General features: G+C 42.9%; 1 protein-coding gene across 1 annotated transcript in view; it reads left to right on the forward strand.

Annotated features, from left to right (window-relative positions):
* CSTF1 (cleavage stimulation factor subunit 1) overlaps positions 1–550 on the forward strand; it is a 10,089-nt gene extending 9,539 nt beyond the window's left edge. Inside the window, exon 6 of the mRNA XM_007464268.1 lies at positions 1–550. This exon is cut by the window's left edge and continues 553 nt beyond it. The gene's annotated coding sequence lies outside the window, so the exon portion shown is untranslated.
* The last annotated feature ends 9,273 nt before the right edge of the window (positions 551–9,823 follow it).

The raw sequence follows: 9,823 nt of genomic DNA on the forward strand, positions 1-9,823 counted from the left end.
TCTTTCCCTCGATCACCTGAAGAAGGATATTCAGGTGCTTCCTGGCTCTCAGTGGGTCTGTCATGGGGGATGTTCATTTGGATATTCTGTCAACTTTTGTGCCTGTTTTACATCCCCTTTGTACCTTTCCTTTCAAAATACGTTTTGGCAGATATGGGGGCATATGGCTCTGAGAATCAAGAGTTTTACGCCACATTAAAACCATTTTAGAACATCGATAGTATCATTTCTATCCTAAAGTGACATCATTCTGATAATAAAGTTCAGATCTGCAACGTTACTGTTAACACATTTTTCACTTCAGTGAAACTAATGGCCAGCTTTTCCTGAAGATTTATAGGAGGTATATCTCCCATCACACGTCCCACATTATCCTTTCACAACCTAAAATGCTTGTCTTCAGTAAATGTGTTTCTGATGAGATTATTACCATTTGATAGGAAACATTGAAAATACATCCAGTGTAATCAAAACTAGGTGAGCCCACTATTGCTCTCAGGTGTTGCTCATCTTCAGGAATGATTACTATCAATTGACTTTGTTCTTATGTACTTTTAAATCTTACTTTTCAGTTCCCTTCAGCATGAGCCATAACTACTCATCGTGGATACACCCAGCAGCTGCATTCTCAGAAGATTTTTTGGAATTAACAAACTAATACAGGTTTTCTGGTTCTTGAAACTTTTAGGCAGTGACAGTGGTTCTCTGGATTCAACTCTAGCTAGGTCAGAGAGCCCTGAGCTCCCCTTACAGAGAGAAACTGGTTTATCATTATCTCCCAATACAAAAATACCTCATGGTCTGGGTAGGAGTACCTAGAAATACAGTCTGGGATCATTTGATAAAGCTATTAAATATATTAAAGTAATTGTTGTATGTTACAGGAATTTTATAGTCTTCTGAAGTTTATTGTATAAAAATTCTGCTTTAGACATCATCCTTAAGGATCATTTTAACTCTTTGGTCTATAAAACCATTTTCAGCATTCTTAACATGTTAAGTCACAGGTTTTAGTTAAGATTTCCAAAGAGCTATATTTTTTGGTCTGTAGTGAGTTTAAATTTATTTTGTGTTCTCATTCTGTGGTATTTGAGCTTGGCCATCTGTGGGTGCTTTTCTTGTACAACCAAAAGAAACCTATCGGGTAGAAACAAGGATGACCAGTTCTACCCCAAAATTACCAACCAAAACTACCCACGTTTTCCATCTTTCAGCCTATGAAACTGTAAAGCAAAGGTTCAACTTTTCTGCTTATTCTCTCTGGCATATGCACTGGGATGACCACACTGTACTCCTGATACAAGTTCCATTGGACCTTTTTAACTGTTCATGAATTTAAATGATACTGCCTACTTTTTCCTGCTTTTGGAATGGTCTCAGCAATAGATCTGTAGTTTCAGGACTTCTCTTTACAAGATCAAGATGCCTTTGTGTGTTTCCAAAATAGATTTCTTTTTAAATTTTTTTTCTTTTAAAAATCACATTAATGTTTGAAACTGGTGTAAATGCCAGGTATATTACATGGACTTGGTTTCATCACATCACTAATTGTACCACTTAATTTTACCACATAACACCCTGACATTCAGATGGTGAGTAATATCCAGTTAAGAACTTATAACTTCTATGTTATTTTTTAAAGACATGTGATTTCTAAAATAAACTTTTTGTATATAATGATAATTTAAAGCTGGTGTTTGTGGGTTTTTTTTTTTTTTTTTTGGAGCTTGCCTTGAATGTTTCTGTATTTGAACGTAAGCTCTCGAACAGCAGTTGTGACTTTGGACTGACACTTTTCACAGTGTTTCTTCAGTGCTTTGTTCCAGAAGGCAGGTTTTCATAGCTTAATCACCTTTAGCTGTGTATCTTTGCTCTTCTATGAATGTACAATTTTTAGTATAATCTGTTCCTTTAGATCATTCAGAGAAATCTGGCTTTTGCCTTAAGCTTTGGTTTCTCTTAGGAAAGGAGATGTCAGGGGCATCTAAGTCTCAGCTCTGTTGAGGCAAGTCATTTCCAGGCGATAGCTTCCTTTTCTGTGATTGAAGAGCTTTATCAAAATCATCCCCAACATGCACTTCAATCACTGAACCTCCTTTTTTAAAAAAACATGATATAAACAATTGGGAGAGGGGAAAAACATTTACTTCTTGGGGGACACTTCTACTGAAAAAAACAGCAGGCCAGACAGAACCCTTTCAGTACGAACCTGGATAGAATTTGTTTTTAATCACTAAGTAGATAGCTGAGGTAGCAAGAAAGTGAGGGGCTTTCTGAGGCAGACCCCACACAAAGCACAAATCCAGAGGATTAACAGTGACAGAGCTGCCGGTTGCACCAAGGACATTTGTCAGTCCCTTGTAGCCTAAAGATTTCTGGGCTCTGAGTCTTCACGGGGTTAGGAACTTTGATCAAGACCCAGAAAGAAAACCCAGAACCCAAAAGTGGCCCCCTCAGCAAAAGGGTGAATTGGATAAAATCCCCACCTCAGAGAAAGAGGAATCTGGCCCGACACTGCTGGCTCAGGTTTGCAGAGAAGGGTCTGGGGCGTTGGCACAGGGGAGGGTCTCCGAGAATCTCATCCACAAGCAAGGTTGAACCAATCCACACTACCTATGTGGTTTGGAGAAAAGCAAGCTGAGAATTTCAAGCAACTCCAGCTGGTAGTGGCCATGAGTGCCAGACAGGCCAGCACCAGTTCTCTATGGATGAGCACATCTTAACACCAGGCCTCAGTTATTCCTTCTCCCAGAGAAAGCGCTAGGAATCACGTGTTCACAAGTGAACATAGGAAACAGCCACTGTGATGAGAATCAGAAACGAGTCAGACTTAGTGGAATTAGCAGATGCACAATATATATGTTGAATATGTTTGAAGAACTAAAACAATAAAATGAGGCCAAGGATTGAGAGACGCCAAAAGTAACCAAGTGGGTTTGAACAACAAGAATATAAAACATTCAACACGGCCGTAGCTTTCCTACCTCATGTTTTTGCCCTTTTTCTGGAGCCTTTGCCTTTGCCTTGCTACTCCCTTAGTTGGTGTTTTCATCTATGAAGCCTCTTTCCCAGTCATTTTCTGGCCAATTTTCTCTTCCTGGCTGCTCGCCTGCAATGAGTACTGGCCTGTGGTGTCATTTTCCGCCCCGGTTTTTCTTGATCTCCGAGTCTGCGTTCAGCCTTTTCCTCCAGCTTTACGCCCCCCCTCCACCTGCAGTGTTTCCTTTGCAACCTTTTATTCAAGTCTTGCTCTCATTCTTTTTCTCTCTCAACCTTGGGATCAAAATTCAGGCTCTTAAGCTGGGCTCTCACTAATAATTATAGTAGCTGTAGAATGCCAGTCCTCCCTGTATTATCCCTATACTAGGGTATTTAGATGAATTTGTTGGCAATTTATGAAATCCTACTTTGACCAAAGGAGCTGTTTTGAGCTACGTTCATGAGGTTAAAATCTGCCAGATAATCAGGTGATTTTAAAGCAGCAGAGTCTGAAATGTCCTGCCGGGCCTTTAAGGCTTTGGACATTCTGAGTGGTGTTTGGCTGGACCTTAATAAAAAAGTCAGGTATTGAACTACCACTCATGGAGCTGAATGGCTGAAAGACCACACAAAAACAGTATAAAAGCATATATAAAGAGCAGTACGCAAAAGCCATCTGCCTTCTTGCACATTTATTTATTTTTAATTTATTTATTTGGCAGTGCTGGGTCTTAGTTGAGGCAAGCGGGATCTTTAGTTGCAGCACATGGGATCTAATTCCCTGACCAGGTATCAAACCCGGGCCCCCTGCACTGGGAGCATGGCGTCTTAGCCACTGGACCACCAGGGAAGTCCCTGCCTTCTTGCGCATTTGTTGGGAGCTATGAAGGTGATCTGACTCCCTAGGTTCTGAAAAGAAAATCAATTCAAAATACCGTTCTCGGGAATTCCCTGGCGGTCCAGTAGTTAAGACAGAACTCTGCATTTTCACTGCCGAGGACCTAAGTTCAATCCCTGGTTGGGGAACTAAGATCCTGCATAACATGCAGCCAAAAAAAAAAAATTAAAAAAATGCTGTTCGCAGTGGTACATTAGTTAAGAGAGGAGGGGTGGGAATTACCTTATTAGAAGCTCTCTCATTTGGTTCTTTTGAATTCTGTTTCAAACTTCTGCCTGCAGTATATTGCGAAAACCACCCAATTTTCTAGAATGATCAACTCTCGCAATATTTGTGCACGTAAGAGACTTATTTGCCTTAAGATGAAAATATGAACGGATTAGAGCAAAATGTCTACAGCCTTTCATTCAGAAAAATCTTAGCAGGGTCAAATAGGAGTCTGAGAACTCAAGCCCCTTGTTCACAAGGTACTGCACTAAATATCTATGTAGGGGTGAGTATTTAATTTCTGGGCCAAATCCTATTACATTTGTGTCTTGGATTTTGGTTCTGATTGTTTTTCCTTAAAAAGGCATGCAGGGACTTCCCTGGTGGTTCAGTGATCAAGAATCCGCCTGCTAACGCAGGGGACACGGGTTCCATCCCTGGTCTGGGAAGATCCCACATGCCGCAGAGCAGCTAAGCCTGTGCGCCACACTACTAAGCCTGTGCCACAATTACTGAAGCCCGCGTGCCTAGAGCCCGTGCTGCAAAACAAAGCCACCGCAATGAGAAGCCCACGCACCGCACTAGAGAAAGCCCATGCACAGCAACGAAGACCCAACACAGCCAAAAATAAATAAATAAATGAAATAAATTTTTTAATAAGACACGCAAATTACAGCATTCTAATCTGTATAGGGACCTTTCAGGTCAGCCCTTCAGTACAGGGAAGAATTACTGTCTGGAGTTTGAGAAGGTGATAGGAACCGTCCAAATTTGAATTGGTGTGAAATCTGTTGTCTTTTTTTGTGTGTGTGTGGTACGCAGGCCTCTCACTGCTGTGGCTTCTCCCGTTGCGGAGCACAGGCTCCAGACGCGCAGGCTCGGTGGCCATGGCTCATGGGCCCAGCCGCTCCGCGGCACGTGGGATCCTCCCGGACCGGGGCACGAACCCGCGTCCCCTGCATCGGCAGGCGGACTCTCAACCACTGCGCCACCAGGGAAGCCCTGTTGTCTTTTTTTGTTCATCACTGTGTGACCTTGAGTGAGTATGTCCTTCCTTTCTTTTTACTTTTTTTCAAATATATACGAAAGTCAATAATGCAGTAGAAACAACGGTTGCCAGGGGCGGGGGGAGAGCAGAACAAGGAATGGCAGCTGATGGGTTCGGGCTTTCTCATTGGGGTGATGAAAACGTTCTGGAATTAGCGGCGATGGTTGCACAACTCTGAATATACTAAAAAACACTGAATTGTACTTTTGTGGTATGTGAATTATATCTTAATAAAACTTATTTTTTTAAATTCAGTATCAGCAGTACAATACAATGAACCCCCATGGACTCATCACTCAGACTCCCCAATTTTCAACTCATGCCCAGTATTGTTCTACCTATACCTCTGTCTACTTTCCCCTTGAATTATTTTGAATTTTCAAATTTTATCTGTAAATATTTCAGTATATATCTCTGAGAGATAAGGACTTTTTAAAATGCAATCATAACATTTTTCTGTCTCAATATCTATGTGGAAACATTGAATCTTGGTTTAATAAATTCCCACTCTGGAAACATGAACCTCAGCCTTAGCTGGACAGTGCTTGCCTCTTCCTCATCTGAGGTGCTACATGGCCCATGGCCGCCGACACAGAGGAGCTGCTAGAGCCAGAAGGAAAAGCAGGAGGGAAGAGGTGCACCCAAGAGAAACACCCAGATTCACATTTAACAACATGGAAGTCACCTGCTATTTTGCAGCGGCCTTTACCTCACAAATATCACCTGTTATATGCATTGCAGTGGTACTACTTTAATGATTTGTCTCATCTGTAAAGACTAACAGGATAAAATACTTCTGTTAGTCCAGGCTCTATACGGCTCTGCCCCGGCTTCTCGTACCTTGCCTTCCTCCTGAAGCCTTCCCTAAATTACTCCCCCACTCTCCCATCTCTGTCCTCCTCTCTATGGATCTCCACCTTGAACTTGTTGCCAAGTCAGTTTGTGATCGTTCTGTGCCATCACCATTCCCTCCCTGTTATCTGCTCCCATCAACAGCATGTCAGTTACTTGGCACTGCAAGTTAACTTCCAACACTGGTAACAATTTAAAATATAGGTCCTGGGGACTTCCCTAGTGGTCAGGTGGCTAAGACTCTACACTCCCAATGCAGGGGGCCCAGGTTCAATCCCTGGTCAGGGAACTAGATCCCACATGCCCCAACTAAGTGTTCGCATGCTGCAACTAAAAGATCCTGCATGCTGCAACTAAGACCTGACACAGCTAAATAAATATTTTTAAAAAGAAATAAATAAAATAAAATATAGATTGTCTCAGCCAGAAGTCAGTCAGCTATTTCCACCTGTAAATCCTTCCTGGTGCTCAGACCTGTAGGGGCTACATGCGGGACAGCCAGCAGACAAGAGTGCTGTAATCACAGGAGAACGATGAGACAGACAGCCCATTGGAGGTGGAAGCTGAGCCCCGCTGGGAAGGATGGGTACCAGTTTGTTAATGTGAAATAAAAGTGTGAACATGCCTAGCAAGGAATCTGCTCTCCTGTAGGTCCTCTCTGGATGTTTAGTCTGAACTTAAGGAAAGTGGAAAGACTTAGCAAGTCGTCCCAAACTGTGTGAACTAGTGTGGCATCAAGTGGGTGGGTCGGTGAGATTTGAGAGATAATGTATTGATAAGTGCTCAGCATAACCCTGCTGCAGAGCCAGGGGGTGAGTATGGGGGTCAGAGCAGGGGGAAGCAGAAGAGTGCACCTGATGGGGAAAGATGTGGGACGAGGTCCCTTGGGCACGCCCCCCGCCCCCACTGGACTCGTTTTCTCCTGCTGTTGCAGGGTAAGTTTTAGGGGGCAGGAAGGAAGAAACACTGACGGTTATCACAAATTTGTCCTGGCGACCTCTAATCAGAGAAATATGCTTGGTCTGTCCAGGGAGAGTTGTTCCACAACGTTCAAGGGATGAGAATGCCGTGTGTTCATAAGTAGGAACTTCACCCTATAAAGCAGAAGACTTTTTTTTTTTTCCTTTTGCGGTTTCTCGTAGCAAATGTGTGACAATTTATACTTACAGACATCACACGTTGAGGAGTGAGTGTGACCTGGATTTCTGGTCTCCCTTCCTTCACCTCTTTTCTTCTCGTCCTTTCCAGAAAGTTTGCCTGCTGGGAGAATCATTCTGACAATTTCCTGTGCTGTCAGTTCCATAGAATTCAGTTTCTGAGAACCAGCCAGAGGCATGCAGTGACATTGCGTAACCACCTCTGAAGTCGGAGATATCAGCCGTGGAGCTCAAAGGAGCTGTTTCACACCAGCAACATGAAAGGAGCTAGCATCACGGACGGGGCGCCCAAGGTGAGTGGCGGGGCTGTGTGCAGAGGCAGACGGAGCAGCCTGTTTGGGTTATAAGGACAGCAGCCGATTTCAGGGCTGAGTTTCTGCTGAAGTCAAAGATGAATGCCAGTAACATCTAAGTTTGAGAGGAGTAAGTTTCACGTGAGTTTAAGTATAGAAACTATATGTACTGTAAATCTCCTGACCAGTCTGACTCAGAGATGGTTGCAAATTACTTTCTAGCAAAACCCAGTTTATGCGGTTGATAATACAACCCATCCCTTTGTGTCCATTCACCTTCCAACAAACTTCTGAGCGAGACATGGGTCTCTGCCCTAGCCCTGAGTCCTCAGCGGGCCTTCCTTGTGCTGTTTTCACGTTACCTTCTGTACTGACATGCATGAGTGGAGCTCAAGTCTGTGACAGGAATCAAAAAGGATTTGCTGTTTGGAATGTTGAAATGGCTGCTAAAAGAAAACTGCTTGGACACAAGGAAAAGTGAAGGTCAGGGTTATTTTGCTACATCTTTTTAAAATTTTAAGTAGAACAGGAAAACAAAATGAAACAATTATGAAATGGGGAGCTTGCTTATATGATTAAATAGGTGTTATTTATTATTATAATAATAATAGGTGTCACTGGTGGAATGTACAGCTGAATAACCCATGACAGTCTCTCTTATGTAGATTGCTACCCTAGAATTTTGTACCTGACTATTTTCTTTGAAAAATTTTAAACCATTGGGAAAATAGAAAAAAAAAATTCAGTAAACCTGTGTATATCCTTTACCTAGATTCACCGATTCCTGGCACTTTGTCACATTTGTGTGCATCTATTTGTATATATTTAGACATAAGCTACATTCACATTTTCCAAAAATCCAAAAACATCCTTTCTAGCTTTTTTGGCTGTTATTATTTCTTTGCATGTTTATTTGTTTTTTTTTCCAACCCAGGACTCATTCCAGGATCACACATTTTGTTTGTTAGGTCTCTGTCATCCTTAATCTAGAACAGTCCACTACTTTTTTTTTTTTTTTTACATCTTTATTGGAGTATAATTGCTTTACAATGGTGTGTTAGTTTCTGCTTTATAACAAAGTGAATCAGCTATACCTATACATATATCCCCACGTCCCCTCCCTCTTGCGGCTCCCTCCCCCCCTCCCTATCCCACCGCTCTAAGTGGTCACAAAGCACTGAGCTGATCTCCCTGTGCTATGCGGCTGCTTCCCACTAGCTATCTGTTTTACGTGGTAGTGTATATATGTCCATGCCACTCACTCACTTTGTCCCAGCTTACCCTTCCCCCTCCCCACATCCTCAAGTCCATTCTCTAGTGGGTCTGTGTCTTTATTCCTGTCTTACCCCTAGGTTCTTCATCAGTCCACTACATTTTTATTTCTTTCATAATACTGACATTCTCTACGAATATCCAGATTTTTTTATGATTTATACCTTTTTTTAATGGGCCCCTTATTCTGCCCAATTTCGATAGCACTTTACAATGTGTAATGGTAACATGTATCTGTGTAATTAACATGTATATATACATATAGCATATATTTGATAGTCCCAGCATCCCCATGAATTTCTCTTTTTTTTGCGGTACGCGGGCCTCTCACTGTTGTGGCCTCTCCCGTTGCAGAGCACAGGCTCCGGACGCGCAGGCCCAGTGGCCATGGCTCACGGGCCCAGCCGCTCCGCGGCATGTGGGATCCTCCCGGACCGGGGCACGAACCCATGTCCCCTGCATCGGCAGGTGGACTCTCAACCACTGCGCCACCAGGGAAGCCCTCCCCATGAATTTCTATTATCGATATTATACAGATAATAACAGCTGACCCTTACTGACTGTCCATCTGTCAGGCCTGATGCTGAGTGCTCTTCTTGCTTTTTCTCATTACATCCTCTCGACATCTCCATAAGGTAGACGTGTTACTCTTATCCCCATTTGACAGATGAGGAAAGTAGGGTTCATTGACTTGCCACGGTCATTTGCTAGTAAGTGGAATGCCAGGAGCCAAACCCAGACAGACTGACACAGACCCAGACTTAACCAGCTCACTGTCTGCTGACCGTTAGGCCAGAGGTCCGCAATCTTTTCATAAAGAGCCAGCTATTATTTTATGCTCTGTGGTCCACCTCTGATCTCTGGTGCATATTCTTGTTTTTATTTTTTATTTCTGGCTGCACCTCGGGTTTCGGGATCTTAGTTCCCGGACCAGGGATCAAACCTGGCCCCCTGCTGTGGAAGATCAAAGTCCTAATCACTGGACTGCCAGGGAAGTCCCTCTGGTGCATATTCTTTTTTGTTTTTACAACCCTTTAAAATTATGAAATCATTCTTAACTCTTGGACTGGTCATGTGGATTTGGCCCACAGGCCCTAGTTTGCCGACCCAAGTCTTA

The sequence above is a fragment of the Lipotes vexillifer genome, unplaced genomic scaffold, assembly GCF_000442215.2.
Source record: "Lipotes vexillifer unplaced genomic scaffold, Lipotes_vexillifer_v1.1 scaffold417, whole genome shotgun sequence".
Lineage (NCBI taxonomy): Eukaryota > Metazoa > Chordata > Mammalia > Artiodactyla > Lipotidae > Lipotes > Lipotes vexillifer.